At 34.4% G+C, this 16,441-nt stretch overlaps 1 pseudogene; it reads right to left on the bottom strand.

Moving 5' to 3' along the window:
* Positions 1-381: 381 nt before the first annotated feature.
* LOC101051003 (G2/mitotic-specific cyclin-B3-like) lies at positions 382-14,914 on the bottom strand (annotated as a pseudogene).
* Between the last annotated feature and the right edge of the window lie 1,527 nt (positions 14,915-16,441).

The raw sequence follows: 16,441 nt of genomic DNA, 5'->3' as shown, positions 1-16,441 counted from the left end.
TGTGGGCGATAAGAGTTCGTCTGGAAATGCGGCGTCCACTCACCCTCTGCACTTTCACTGGGAGCTGAAGTCCTGAGCTGTTCTTAGGCCAAAAGCCCTTTCAAAGTAGCTAGTTTACCTCCCTTGTTTCCAGAAATCAAAGTCCACATGCATGGTATCAACTTTTTGTCTCCTTGACATCTACTGACTGACTGATATAATTCATTAGCAAACTAAAGAACATATCAACTTATGTGTATACATGTTGGGGAGTCTGCACATGTATATATATATACACACAAGTTTGATTTATGCAAGTAACTGTACATATTACTTTGGATAACTGAAATTGTTACAATAAATATACCCTATTAACATGCATGCCTGGCCCTGAGGCTGCTGCTAGAGTACCAGGCCCTCTGCCATACAATCATAGTTCAAAATCTCCTTCAGCTTCAACACATCCAAGGTGGGGATTTTGGTGACTTCAAAGAAGACTGAGTGAGAATACTTGGAATACAGTCTTGAGACTATTGTAAGAACTGAAAGTCAGCAGTTTGTTCAGCCATCTGACCAAGGAGTAAAGCTCAGAGATCCTGTAGCCACTGTAATACTCCAGGATGGAAATACAGTGTCCGAGACTCCTCATGTAGAGGGCCAGGAGTAAGGAGGCAGTAGCTAGCTTGGAAGCCTTCTCCTGGACATTGTCATATTCCTGCAGGGTCATCTCGCAGATGTAGTAGGACAAGGTCAGTGTCTTCACATTGGTGTGGATACACCTAGCTTATCTATGCAGAAAATGATAGTTAACAGGAATGTTAATGTCAAATTTGAGGACATGCAGGATGTAGATTTCCGTCTTGAGCATCTCATCTCGCTAATTGTCAACACAGATGTACACGAAGTCATCCACATGAGATGGGCTAGGCTTCTCAGATTTTGCTGCAATCATTAAGGCAGTGGCACCAACTCTTTGTAACATATCCTTCCTGCATACTACCTTCATTAAGTAGAAATCCATCAGCTTCACTGCCAAGTACAGGGTCTCATGGGTCATCTCAAAGGACACCTGCACCTCCACCAACCAGTTCACAAGAATGGCCCTCATGTCACTGGTGATTTCAATCTGCCTGTTCATGTAATCTGTAAGCATAAACTGTTCCTCTCTCTCCTTCAAGTAACTGAAGATTTCCTTGGCATATACTGAGTTGAAACTTACATCACTGCTGTCCTCATCAGTATCTTTCTGTGGGGTTATTTCGTTCGGTGTTCCCTTGGCCTGCAGTGAGAAAGGTTTATTAGAAGCAGATTCACATGCACTGGACTAGGTGGTAGTACTGGACTAGCCCACGCTGGTGATGGTAGCGATGCTGGAGTTGCCTGTTATGGATTCAGGGGCAGTGCTAGACACATATGGCTGGTTCCAACTTGGGGGAATCAAAAATGTTTTGAGAAAGGTGTCTTCCTCGCAGATGGGACTCGCTTGTAAGGCCAATGGCTCCTTGAAAGACAACTCCTTCCCACTGGTCGGTTTCTCATTCAGAGCTGTCGTATCTTTGAAGAGGAATGCCTCATTGATGGTAGAAATCTGCAAGGCTAATGGCTCTTTGAAGAGGTCTCTTTCTCAATGATGGGCTTCTCCTGCGAAGTCAAGGACTCCTTGAGGATAGTTTCTTTCTCAGTGCTGGGCTTCTCACACAAAGCCAAGTGTTGCTTAAAGAGGGCCTCCTGCTCAATGCTGGGCTTCTCCTGCAAGGTCAAAATTTCCTTAAAGTGAGCTTCTGTGTTAATAATGGGATCCTTGAGGACAGCCTCCTTCTTAACACTGGGTTCTTTTCCATGGCCAAAAGCTTCTTGAAGAGGGTCTCCCCCTTCTCAACGCTGGGATACCACTTTGAGGCCAGTGGCTGCTTAATAAGGAACTCTTGTTCACTGATGTTCTCATTCAAAGCTAACTCTTTTTGAATCTCTTTGGAGACTATGCAAGTATTTAAAAAAGCCTAAAAGTTTTAACTGCTGGATATAATATTGTAGGAATATTAATAAGAGTTAGATAACTTCTGTTAATCAGATATCTCTGGTACTACAAAAAAGAGGTTTTTGCTTTCATTGATAGTACAGTGAACTTAAAAATATTAAGTAAATACTTTTCCTTATGTGTCCACATTAAGAAGAGAAGGCACGTTCTTGTTGGAAAAGTGCTAATAACACTTCATTCTTCTAATTAGATGGAATTTGTTTTCCCTTTTGACAGCTAGCTTGGAAATACATAACATGTAGTGAGTTGAATGGCATTAGGGAGTTAATAGTGCCTGAGAAAAATTTCATCTCTTGTGCATTGTTTTAAGCCAAAGAAATACAATAAACAATCCAATTAATCTCACCATCTTGTGAGTCTTTAAGTGTTACATTGTACATAATAACTTTCAATGAACTACTGCACTGTCTTCATGGTTTTGCTTTATTTTGGCAAGTACTTTCGAGTTTGTGTCTGCATCAGGATGGCTGAACAAATTTCTTGACACATCCCATGATGTGGTGTCAAAGAAATTCCAGGGTTGAGATGGTGACAAGTCTTGCTACTAAGGTTCAGTGGTGCCATGTTACTCCAGCTACTGGCCACAGCAATGGCTGGAGTGCTGGAGGGTTCTGAGGATGAGAGGAGGAGGTGTATGAGACATAACTGTGCCTAGAATGCTCATTTTGAACAATCAGGACTTTCTACAGTTTGTGTACTCCTTGGTCTCTTATACATCACTTAGTAACTACTCCTTAGATTATTTTTCCTGTGCTTTTTGCATATTAGGGATTATTCACTTCATTAAGGTGCAATCTAGTACACTGGAATTGTCTTTCCCTAAATCATATAAATAGCAATTCTGTAGTGTCCTTGTTATAAAAATTCTTAAATATCACTTAGATTTTATGGTAAATATAAATACCACAATTACTCCTTGTGTTTAATTACAGAAAGGCAGAAAAATATTATTTTATGCCTGTGACGTGCAATGTGGGAAATTGAATTCAGGATATAAATGAAGCAGCTGAAGAGAAAAATCTATTAATTTGATACTTTATTGAAAAAGGAACTAAAGAATTGTCACAAATGTAGTGGTGTATTATAGATAATGTAATTGTTTATATAATTGCAATTTTTTTAAGTCAATGTCTTTAGTTTTGTTCATTAAAAAAAAAAAAAACTGAGCCCATAACTTTTAATCACACATTCAAATGTATTCAAACTATAGATGTTAATCACTCAATTCATCTGTCCAACTGTGATGAAGATGAGGTTAGGGTGAAGGTGAGTGTATGAGATTTTCAAGATAACAGATTATTGAAAATCTGGGCACCAACCTAGGTTTGTTGTTTATCCCTGGAAATAAGAATTGGTCAGAACACATAAGAAAAATGTTAAAATCAAACCAATATCTGAGAAAGACAGTCTCTCAGAGAGCCAGCAAGCTTGAATGGGATAGGAGAGAAAACATGAAATAATTAAAAGAAGGAATTCAAAGACTGCTGTGAAACACAACATTACTGAAGAAGACCAGTTTCAGAGAGCATAAGATAGGAAGATGATTTAAAAAGCAATGACTATGGACCAATGATATAAGAACAATCAGATGAAAAAAATAATTTCTGAAAATGTATCAAGTAGCTTATGAAGCTAAGGGAATCGGGTGTCACCTAGGGCAGAGCCTGATGTTCTCACGTAAGTCTCTGTAACCTCTCAGAGAGATAGATGCACTAAAGACATGCAAGTGCAGTTGAGTGGGCAAGTTAGTCTTCAGCAATGCTGTTCTCAGACAGATATTCCATAGCAATTCTCATGCCCATGTGAGAAGGTGTTAATTTCAACAATGTTTATGGTGGTCTGGAGTTACAGGCAATTTTGGTGATATCACCAGAAAACGTGAGTAAGCATAAGTAAATGTATACTATGATAAATGTATACCATGATAAATCTTCCAGTGATTCAAAACAGTCAATTAGATATATTTATAGCAAAATTGATATATGTACCTCTCTCTCTCTCTCTCTCTCTCTCTCTCTCTCTCTATATATATATATATATATATATATATATATCTCCTTCCTGATATTATATAAAATATCCTGATATTGGTCAATCTACCTAGAGTTATATCAGTTTCATCAATCTTTTTTAAAAAATCTTCTTTTATTTGCTTTTTCTTTAGTTTTCTCTTTTCTTTTTAAATTAACTTTTCTCTTACATTTATTATTTTATTTCTTCTATTTGCTTTGAGATTTTCTCCTCTATCCAGTTTATTTTATTAGAAGCTAATATCACTATTTGAGACTTTTCTTGTTTTGTAAGTATTTAATGCTCTAAATTTCTTTCAAAACATTGTTTTAGCTGTATTCCACAAACTTTGATATACTATTAGCACTTTTATTTAGTTCAAAATGTTGTCTAATTTGTCTATGCTTTCTTTAAACCATGGGCTACATAGAAATGTGTGGTTTACTTTCTAATTACTTGGGAATTTTTCATACATATTACTAATATGTATATAATATATACATAGCATGTATGTGATCTGTATAAAATATATGTGTGCTAATATATAGTTTAATTCTATTATGGTCAGCAAATATGTGTTTTATAATTTCAATTCTTTTAAATTTATTGATTTTGCTCTGTGGCTCAAATTATATAGTCTCTTTTGATAAATGTTTCATGTCCAGTTGAAACTAATGTCCATTCTGCTGTTGCTGAGTTGAAAGTTCTTTAAATATCAATTAGTTGATTTTGCTCCCTGATAAAATTTCTTGTTTTGAAGTATACTTTTATCATATTTACATAGCTACTACAGTTTCCTTTTCATGACTGCTGTAGTGGTGTATCTTTACCTATCCTATTGCAATAGTACATATATATTTTGGAAACAGCATACAATTCAGTATGGCTTTGTCATCCAAACTGATGAACTTTACCTTTTTATTAGACTGTTTTAAAAAATTACATTTAAAATAATCATTGATATGTTTGTGTTTAAATCTTCCTTTTTACTTTTGTTTTCAATTTGTACTATCTGTTCTTTGTTCTGATTTTCCTCTTTCCATGTCTTCTTGGATTATTTTTATTATTTCATGTTATATCCACTAATTATTTATTAATTACACTTATTTTTTCTTTCTTTTTTTAGTGCTTATTCTAGGGTTTTATATACATATGTCTTTCTCCCTCGCTCTTTCTGTGTATTTAGCTTATAATGCTCTACCTTCAAATAATATTATACTACTTTACATACATATAGTATAAGAACATAGAGTATACTTTCATTTTCTCCCCATCTTGATTTATGATATTTATGTCACTCATTTTACTGCTAAATATATTATAGCCCCAAAATATACTGTTATTATTTTGGTTTACACATTTGACTCTTAAATAAATTTAAAATCAGGAAAAATATAGTTTATACATTTTCTTAAATTTTTGCTATACCTCATTTTTTGGGCTTTTTATAAATGTATCTGTTATATTATTTCTGCTTAAATAACTGTTTTTAACATTTATTTTAAACTTTTGGTTTGGCTGTTTTTCTTTCAGTGCTATATGTCACCTCATTTTCTTTGGACTGCATACTTTTGAATGAAATATCTGTTGTAATTCTGTTACCTTATAAAAAGTGTGTTTCTAGCTCATACAACCTTTATTACTTTTTACTCATCTTTGGTTTTCAGCAGTTTGACGATGATGTGCCTATGCATATTATTCTATATATTTATCCATTTTTGCATTCTGTGAATTTATTAGAGCTGTAGTATATTGTCTTTCAGTAATTTTGTAAAGTCCTCAACCATTATCTTTTCAAATGCTTCTACAATCCTATTCTGCTTCTCTCTCTCTCTTCTAAGGTTGGGAGTCCAGTTACACATATGTTAGATCATTTAATAATAGTCTTGGATATTTCATTTTATTTTTTCACTGTATATATTTCATTCTGTCTACACACACATATACGCATACACATATTATATTTTGGAAAACTTCAATCAAAATACATTCTAATTCACTCCTAACTTTCTGTAACACCTTTAGTCTACAAATAAGCATGTGGAAAAAATTTTTAAACTTTGATATCATGTTTTCTTAATCTGTCATTTCTCTGGATTTCCTTTATAGTTTCTATCTTACTGCTAAAATTATCCATCTGTTCTTTACTCTTCTTGTATTCCATAGATTAATGAACATATTCATTATAATTATTTAAAAGTCCTAGTCAAATAGTTTCAAAATATATTCCATCTCTGAGTCTGGTTCTGTTGACTGCTTTATCATCCCTTGATGATGAGTTGTTTTTTTTTTTTTTTTCATGCTTATTCTTGTCTCTTGTGATCTTTAAAATTAGATTTGGGAATTGTATGCAAAACAACAATAGAGGCTAAAGTGGACAGTATTACCTCCTAGGAACTGGTACGCGTCTGCTTCTGTCAGGTTGTCCGGGAGCCTGAGACTTCTATTAGTCTCTTTAACCCTGGGTCTCAGAGAATGGAGAGAAAGCATATCCTCAGCATTTTTGTCTTTTCCTCCACAGCAACAAAACTGCCTTTCATAGTTAAGAAGTCTTGTCCAGGTGGTCTTGTATGTAAGCAATTTTTTTTACTTCTCCTCCAGTGGCAGCTGCACTGTGTTTTGTATTTGTGTAGGAGGCTTCAAACAACAGAGAATTTATCCTTTCTCCAGCAGCAGCCAACCTTTGCTTGGGATAAGAAGAAGAAAGATTTTCTCTAAAAGACAGATTTTGCCTTATTTTTTTCTCCAGAGGCAGCTTACCTATTTCAGGAATCTGAGCTGGAAATTTTCCTGCCCCCTACGTAGAGAAAGACAGCTTTTGCTTTATATTAGTGAAGTGTCACTTGTGGGTTTCACACCTGTTCCATAGTAAGAACTTACCTCAGTTTCATCATTAAGGGTAACTTTCTCAGTTGTCCCTTTTTGAGTCTACTCTTTGTCATGGTCACCTGGTGAAGGCTCATGAAAAAGATCTGGCAAATGGGTGAAGACTACTTTTGTGTTTGGAACTCAACCTGTCCCACTAGCCCACACTCTCTGTTTATGTGTTTGTTAATACTGAAGTTTTTTTTTTTTTCTTACCCACTTTAATGAGTGGCACCTCTGTTTGATGTGCTTTGCCATGGCAAAATACTTTGTGTGGCTTATCCTGTTTTTCCTCAGAGGAGTTTGTTACCCTTTGAAAATCAAAGTACCTCATTTCCTTGGGATTTCAATTCACTGAAGAATTGAAAAGCAAGCAAACAAACAAACCCTCAGTAGCTCTGGTTCCGTATATTTTCTTTGTTTTACTTATTGTTTGGGTGGAAGCATCATTCTCTTATGGCTTTCTATATTCTTAACAGAAGTAAAATGCGGATTGTCTTTAAGAATAAACCTTAGAGAAAAAAATGGGAATTATAATGATATATATAACATACCATTTAGATAAATTAAAATATCTTCACATTATATAATTTGCATTTTCTAAAAGAATATTTAAATAAACTGAAATGCATTAAATACATTATAATTGTTGCCTGAGGAAGAAGCAGAAGAAAGTGATATGTATTAATATAAATGAATGAATTAAAGATAAATGAATAAAGCAAGAAAGGAAACTTTCATTAAACAAAGTTAATTATGTGCAATGAACAGTATGATAAACTGTCCTTTGTACCTGAAATCAAAAAGGTACTGATAAACAACCAAACACAAAAAGCAGTTTGGATAATATGACATTATCTTGTCCCACTTGTGTTGCAATACCGTGCATGTACGTCATCTTTGTTCAAATCAGAATATGCTGCTTATAATTTTTTTACTTTAATAATATTAAATGTATCATGAAATATAAAATTTGACTCGTTGCATTACTGTAATATTTTAGTAGGATCTTTTAAAGTATATGTAGCTCATTGTAGGATGAAATACAATGATTTATACAAGTGTGACTAACAGTAAAGCACATGAATTACTGTATTTTTGTGAAAAGAGTAAAACAAAATACTATGAACATACATCATGGGGAAAATATTGTATTTGTTAATATCAAGTTTACTTCTTTAATGGAAATAATTTTAGTTCTGATTATCCATTTGAAAAAGTCAGTAGACAAAGTGACTTACCTAGGCTGTAAATGATTTGTGGTAACTGGGTCAACTATTATGCCAAATATGAGCCTCAGTATTTTTCATCAGACTCATGAGGTAATTAGATTTTAAGGTCACTTCCAAATCTTGTAATAAAGAATAGCTTACAATAAATAGCTGGTCTTGAAAATGTTTGGATAAGATATCGAGAGTACCACCTAAGGCAGAACACCTGATAAGGGAACATGAGAGAGACTTTTGTAAGCTGAGATTGATCAAGGTAGTTAAAAAAAAAAACAACTAGTAGAACAGTAAAAGTAGCAGCAACTTTCACTGACTGTAAGCAACATTATGTAGTAAGCCTTGAGTAACATTGAATACAATCTTAATCCAATTCCACTCTCTCATACCTATACATACATCTCTGTATGAGTCTTGTTGGCTGTGCAGATTTAGAAATTTGAGAGTTCTACCTTAAACTATTTATGACTATTCTAAATAGGATTTGGATCTCTCTCTAATTTAGCCTGTTTTTTTTTCTCCAAAAACAGAGTCTGTAAAGGATTTGTACATAGGTGGTTTTTTGAGGAAGCAATGGAAGCTCAATTTAGACAGCTAAGTGAGTTTTTAGCCAGAGCAAACAGCAAAGTAAAAGAGTCAACATAACACACATTATCGGATTGCTCGGCGGATGCAACAGTTGAAGACAGATCTCTTCAGGTCCTTCTGAGGAGTAAATAAAATGTTTCTCAAAATTTCCACAAAAGATCACTAAGGAAAAAGCCCATGACCCCCTATCTTGAAATGCAAGTAATATCTTACACTCTTGAACTGTGAGTGTATGCATGCCATACAGTCTCTCAACACTGTTCCATATGAAGACTTAGAAAAGCCCAGGAAAAAAGAAAAACTCATGCAGAGATTGTTTGACCCAAGGCAATGTCAAAATAACTAAGTCCAGTCCTACCAGAAACTATTTACAGAACGAGGTGAGTCTGAGAGGATGATGTGGGGCGGTGTGCAAGAGGGTCTGCTATACCTGAAGCTTTGGCATGGCAAGTAAGTGATTAAATTCCCTCCATCTGGGATTTGCAAGACAGTCCTTCAGTGTGATTCATGGAAGAATTTACTTCTGTCTTCTCTTGGCGACATTCAAGAGTGCACTTAAATCTCAGACCATTGGCAGAGTATCTGCCTAATCTTTCAATATACTCAAGAATCTGCACAGGGGTGTTGGGATGGAACATTTTTTCTATGTACATTTAAGTTTTATGGAAAAAACATTTTACGTGTGATGCTTACATAGGGCAACAGTTATTCTGAGTTAAGTACCTTTTGAAATAAGAAACAATATTTTTATTAATTTACACTTAAGAAATACTTTCTCCCTGCTGTTTCCTGTACTTTCCTCACTCTATTGGCAGAGCTTTTCTGTGCCTTTGAAAAGCTTTCCAAGTGCTAGAGTTGTCTCATTCAAAGTTTGCTTTCTCAAAGTTTGAGTAAACTTAAAACCATATTATGCTCATAGTAGAAAACTCAGTATGATAGTTTTCAACTAATCAGAATAGAGATTTTTAAATTTCTGGTTGCTTTGTTTCCACGTTAGTCAGCTCACAGCATAAAAATAAAGAATTAGAAGTGTTTATTTTCTCTGCAATAAAGATAGAATTTGAAAAATAGTTACCAAAAGTGTGTTTTAACTCTAGGTGAAAGGTACATTGTTTAAAGAAAAAAAAAGTGTGGAAATTTCCACAAAACTGCATTTCAAAATTAGTGTTTTGTTCATTTTGATATATTTAGAAAAAAGGGAAAGGAGGTCATTTTGAAATGGAAATAAGATGTGATCTTCAACAAAAGGAAGTTTAGGGACACACTACTAAGAAAATATTGATAGCTTTTTCATCAATAAGAGAGATGTCACTGGATGATGATTGGAGGTAAAGCGGTAAGGAAAAAGGTGAAGGGAGCCAGCTGAGAGGTTAGATTTAGATCCTAAAATCCTGAGAAAAATAGATGAAGCATGGTGAAATCTCAAATATATTTCTATTAGTAAAACAATTACAATCCCATGTTCTTACCAAGTATCAAAAGTACTTGAAACTTCTAATTCAAAAGATTAAAGATAGTGGATGCAATGCATATATATTGTTCTTTTAGTATAGTTTTATGCTTCTCATGGACTATAAACATTTTTACTTTCTTTCATAAGTATGCTGTACAGTTTCCTCTCATTGTGAAATCAAATACCATTTCATTACTTTTTGGTAGACCTTTATAAAAAAATTACGCTATGAACCAATCAACAAAAGGTAAACTTGACATTTAAAATAGCTATCTACCTTTCGGCATTATCTACTATAAAAATATATAAAAAAGATTGAAGCAGTTTTTGCCTCCCAACTGTCCTTGCCCAGTCACACAGGACATGAAAATCCCACATCGGTGGGCTCACACTGCCACTGTTGAATTCTGTGTCCTTTAACTTCTTACACAAGTAAAGGCTTAATATAACAATGACTTTTTCTAACCCAAACTATTGTTAAGTTACTGTTTTGTTAATCTAGAATGCATATTCCTATGGAAACAATATTATAAACTAAATGGAGTCCCAGATATACCTGTTAAAGTAGTTTTCATACTCACTTAACAGGTAGAATATTATTTGGGACAGTGTTGTTGCTAAATCTTAAGTTGACTTTGGGGATAGGGTGAGGAGAGATATACAGGCAAACAGAAAAAAGTAGAAGAGGTATTCTCTCTATTATGGGTTCAGGCTAAATCATGGGAAGATGTCAAAATAAGGCATTTGAAATAAAGAGGAAAATTCTCTCTTGGCTTTTCAGTTCAAAGCTCATCCTCGAAGACTTTCTTAATTGGCATCTCAGATAGTTGTTAAGAAGGAAGCCATCTGATCCAGTCTAATTGGTTATGACTGATGCATCACCTTTTTAATTTTGTCAAAAGGTTAAAAAGGAATATCAATTAAAAAATCTGTAACTAGCATGCATGGCACACCATATCAGTCTTTATCCCACATCCATTTTATTTCTTATTTGGACAATGTTTTTTTTTTACTTTCTTATCTGGACAAGAAGTAATGAACTCCTTCTTCTTCTTGAAGGCAAAGTTCCTGTCACTTCTCTTAGCAAAACATCAATATTCTGAGTTCCCAAATCATTTGGCTGTTATTTGATGAGGCCAGGGTTCTTTATATTTAATAAAGGAGTACAGGGAAGACAGGTAGGGAGAGAATGGAAAGGAGGAGAAAGAGGATAAAGGGAGAGAAGAGGAGGAGAAGAAAAAGAAGAGCAAAAATATTTTATGCTTCCTTTTTCTTTCTTTATACCCACAAGGTATGACCCATATCTAATAATATTTGGTACTTTCAAGTCTTACTTGGAATATCTAGTACTTCCTTATAATGAATTTATTCTTTTAGAAACGAATAGGATTTAATATTTAGAGGGTTAATTTTTGAAATTTGATGTTAACCTAATGCATATTTTGATTAAATAAAATAAAGAAATTAGTCTCTACATGAAAGTCCCTTTGGGGAGTTTATTTTCTTTATACTTCACATTTTATTTACATGTGTTCTTACAAAGACTCTCACAGTATCTGTGGCATGATTTATATTTTATGGAAGGAGTGGATAAGAAATAGTCTGAACACAGGGAAGTTCAGTATTCCCACTATTCCACATTTATCCAAACAGCCAATTCATAACAAGTGTTATGAATTAGAGTTATGTTTAGTGACATAGGAACACACTTCCAATTATAAAAGTCATTTTTCCCTCTCTCTCTTTTCTCTCTCTCTGTCTGTCTCTCTGTCTCTCTCTCTCTCTCTAATTCTGGCTTATGTATTTCAGAAACATCATTTCTTCAAAGAATTTCATCACACTTGTCCCAAATTTAAAAAATTCTTTTTGCAGATTATTGCAACTTTTTTATTTATTATCTGTTATAGTAGTCTATTATTTTCTAGAGGGCAAAAGTATTTTTTATCATCTTTGCACTTTGCTGTCGTTAGCAAAGATCCTAGTGTAAGACAGGTGTTCAATAAATATTGAATGACTGAATGGAAATTGTCCAAATGGTCTGCTTTCTGTAGAATCTTTTTATCCTTTACTTTTTACTTCACAGATCCTCTAATAGTTTCTATTATTAAATTATTAACTCAATTAAACATTAGTTCCCTTGGGGCCACAGGAAGGGCTTCTCCTCTATAACTACAAGGTCAGCAAGAGCAGTCACTTGTAAAATAACTGTAATGGGATGTGATTGCTGATGTTTCTTTGTACTTACAAACCTCATTTCTTATTTTGCAGGTTTGTTCCTAATGGATGATATGTTGTGATTTTGGTGATTTTGACACCTATATTAATTGTTTCAAGGGAACTAAAAAACCTCATAACAGATAATCTTTACAAAAAGCAAAGAATCATGTCTTTATCTGAAGACTGTTTTTTTACAATAGATCTGTATAATTAGATTCTACATTTTATACCAAGTATTCATAACTCTAGATATAGTTCAATTAATACCTTCATCAAATATTTTTTCTACTGTTTTCAAAAGTCTAAATTACAGCTATACAAGAATTATTACATGGAATCTAATAAAATGAAAGTAAACTTCTTAACATAATAACTTTTAGATTTATCTTATTCTTTCCATCTTCTCATAAAATATATCATTCTGTGTAGATTAATGGGAAAAATGGATAACCATAGAAAATAATTTTTTGGTTGAGGATTCCAGAGATACGAATATTGGTCTTCCAGCTTCTGTTGAACCCTCTGGGCTGGCAGAAGCTGCTCTTTCCCCTTGCCAGACATCAATAGCCTCATCCCAGCAGTCTATATAAAAGCCCCATGGTCAGCAGTCTATACAAAAGCTCCATGTGGAGCATAGTTCAGAAATAGCATATTTTCTCCTTAAGATGTTCCTCTACCATTTTTATTGTCTCTAAGTGGGTAAGCAGAGTCCACTTTCAGCATACCATTCAGAAAAGTGTAGTCCGTGGTCTGGAAGAAATAGATCATACCCAGAAGAAATTTTAGGAATTTACCAATACACACTAGCTGACTTGGACCTGGGGAAATATGTGTGGAAGGGGTACTGGCCTGTAGACTTAGGCAGGATTAATCAAAGTGTAGGATTGTATCACCTATAAACTTGCTAAAAATGAAATTTTGGTGCCCCATCTCAGACCTCTTGAATCAGAAACTCTGGGGATGGTGTCCAGCAATCTGTGTTGTAACAAACTCCCCAGGTGCTTCTGATTCCTGCAACAATTGGAAAAACACTTCCCACATGATCACTTTATATCATTTGTAGCTTCACTGTGCCTTGTTCCAGCCACTACTGTGGTCACCTCCTCTACATGAGCTTCAAGGAATGCAGCCTAACAGTATCATGCCTCATGCCTGTGCCCTGCACCTCTTGCCTCCTGCTCTAGGGCTATCTTTGGATACCAAAGGCACAAGGTGCTCTACAATTCAGATTACTACCGTACATATGCAATCTGGAAGTATGAAAATTTATCGATTTCCCTGGAGACAATCTTTAACACATGGGAGACATTGGGGAAAAACATTTTTATGCCTTTTTCCCTCTGGATAGACTGTTTGGAAATGCAGTTTATATGTTTTCTTAGAGAATGCTTTTTTGAGATCAAGCAACCAGTAGCCACTAATTCAACAGCACATTTTTGTAGTATACGCTAATTTTTTAACACTGTTTCTCTCACTTTGGCTCTCAGGTTAGCTCTCTGGGATTACACTTCCTAAAACAGTAGTAGCACATAAGCCTTTGCCTCAAGCTCCAACTTCTGGGGAATCCAGGCTCAGACAAAAGATGCATAGTACATGAGATTCATTACAGTATCATTGTTGCAGTTCTGATGTGTACTTTCTACATATAAAATAATATGCAAAATTCATATTTTGATAACACAATAAAATATGATACATGTAACATATTAATTGATAATACAAATGCCTGAGAGCAAATTAAGAAATTTAATGTATGCATTAATTTTCTGATCATTACTTTTAGGCAATTCTACTGGCTAATCAATAAGATTTTATTGTATCATTTATGTACTTATTTTTTATAGATTTTAGGAGTACACATACATTTTTGCTACATGGATGTATTGAAAGCAGTGAAGTCTGAGTTTTAGTGTGACCATCACCCAAATAACATACATTGTACCCATTAGGTATTTTCTCATCTCTTACCCCTCTCCCACTGTCCCACATTCTGGAGTCTTCAAAGGCTATTATTCCACTCCATATGTCCATATGTACACGTTGTTTAGCTCTTATTTATAAGTGAGAATATGTGGCATTTAACTTTCTGTTTCTGAGTTACTTCACTTAATATAATGTCCTTCAGTTCCATCCATCCATGTTGCAACAAAGAATGTAATTTTATTCTTTTGTATGGCTGAGTAGTATTCTGTGATATGTACATACCACAGTTTCTTTATCCAATAATCTGTCAATGGACACTTAGTAGATTTCACATCCTTGCTAATGTGGAGAGTGCTCTGAAAAACAGAAGTGCACATATCTTTTTGATATATTAAGTTCTTTTCCTTTGGGCAGATAATCAATAGTGGGAGTGTTGGATTGAAGGGTAGTTAAAATTTTACTTATTTGAGAAGTTTCTGCACTGTTTTTCCTAGAGATTGTCAACCTTGTGTAAGCATTCTCTTTTCTCTGCATCCTCACCAATGTCTGTTGTTTTTCGACTTTTTCCATTCTGATTAGTGTAAGATTGTGTCTCATTGTGATTTTAATTTGCATTTCTCGGATGGTTAGTGATTTTCAGCATTTTCTCATATGTCTGTTGGCTGCCTGTGTCTTCTTCTAGAAAGTGTCTGTTAATTTTTTAACTTTCATTAACTTCTTAATGGAATTTTTTATTGTTTAAGTTACTTGTACATTTCTGATATTAGCCTTTTTTTGCACGCATAGTTTACAAATATTTTCTCCCACTCTGTAGGTTTTCTGTTTACTATGTTGAACATTTATTTTGCTGTGCAGAAGCTTTTTAGTTTAAGTCCCATTTGTCTATTCTTGTTTCTGTTGCATTTGCTTTTGAGATCTCAGTCATAAATTATTTGCCCAGGCCCATTTCCAGAAGAGTTTTCTTAGTTCTATTCTGGAACGTTTATAGATTGAGGTCTTATATTTAAATCCTGATATGGTTTGGCTGTGTCCCCACCCAAATCTCATCTTGAAATATAGCTCCCATAATTCCCACGTGTCATGGGTGGGACCCAGTGTGAGGTAATTGAATCATGAGGGCAGGTTTTTCCCATAGTATTCTCATTCATGATAGTGCATAAGTCTCATGAGATCAGATAGTTTTATAAATGTGAGTTCGTCTGCACAAAATCTCTTTTGCCTGCCACCATGTAAGGTGTCCCTTTGCTTCTCTTTTCCCTTCAGCCATGACTGTGAGGTTTCCCCAGCCATGTGGAACTGTGAGTCCATTAAATCTCTTTACTTTATAATTACCCAGTCTAAGGTATGTCTTTATCAGCAGCGTGAGAACAGACTAATATAAGGTCTTAATCCATCTTGAGTTAATTTTTGTATATGATGAGAGATATGGACCCAGTTTCATTGTTCAGCATGTGGCTGTCCAATTTGCCCAGCATCATTTGTTAAATAGGGTGTCCTTTCCCAAGTATATATTTTTGTTGATTTTTTTTCAAAGATCGGTTGGTTGTAGGTTTATGGCTTTATTTCTGGGTTCTTTATTCTGTTGCATTGATCTATGTGTCCATTTTTATACTTAAGGGCCAGAATAACCAAAGCATCTTGTCAGGGACTGCATGACATAATGTTTTGGTTTTTATGGCCTTATAGCATAATTTGAAGTCAGGTAATGTGATACCTCCAGCTTTCTTCTTTTTACTTAGGATTGATTGGACTATGCAGGCTGTTTCTTGGTTTCACATGAATTTCATGATTTTTTTTTTCTTATTCTATAAAAAATAACATTAGTAATTTAATAAGAATTGCATTAAATGTGTAGATTGCTTTGGGCAGCATGGTCATTTCAATGATATTGATTCTTCCAATCCATTTGTTTGTGTTATCTATGATTTCTTTCATTAGTGTTTTGTAGTTCCCATAAAGAACTTTACCTCCTCGGTTAAATGAATTCTTAGTAAATTTTGTTTGTAGCTATTGTAAATGAGATTGAGTTCCTGATTTAGTTCTCATCTTCATCATTGTTGATGTATAGAATTTCAATTTTTCCTTATTCAGTCTATTCCATTCTTAGGGAGAATGCTTTCAGTTTTTCCTTATTCAGTCTAT

Source organism: Saimiri boliviensis, chromosome 1 (assembly GCF_048565385.1).
Source record: "Saimiri boliviensis isolate mSaiBol1 chromosome 1, mSaiBol1.pri, whole genome shotgun sequence".
Lineage (NCBI taxonomy): Eukaryota > Metazoa > Chordata > Mammalia > Primates > Cebidae > Saimiri > Saimiri boliviensis.
Note: the sequence above shows the minus strand (reverse complement) of the source record. Positions and strands in the feature narration are given on the sequence as shown.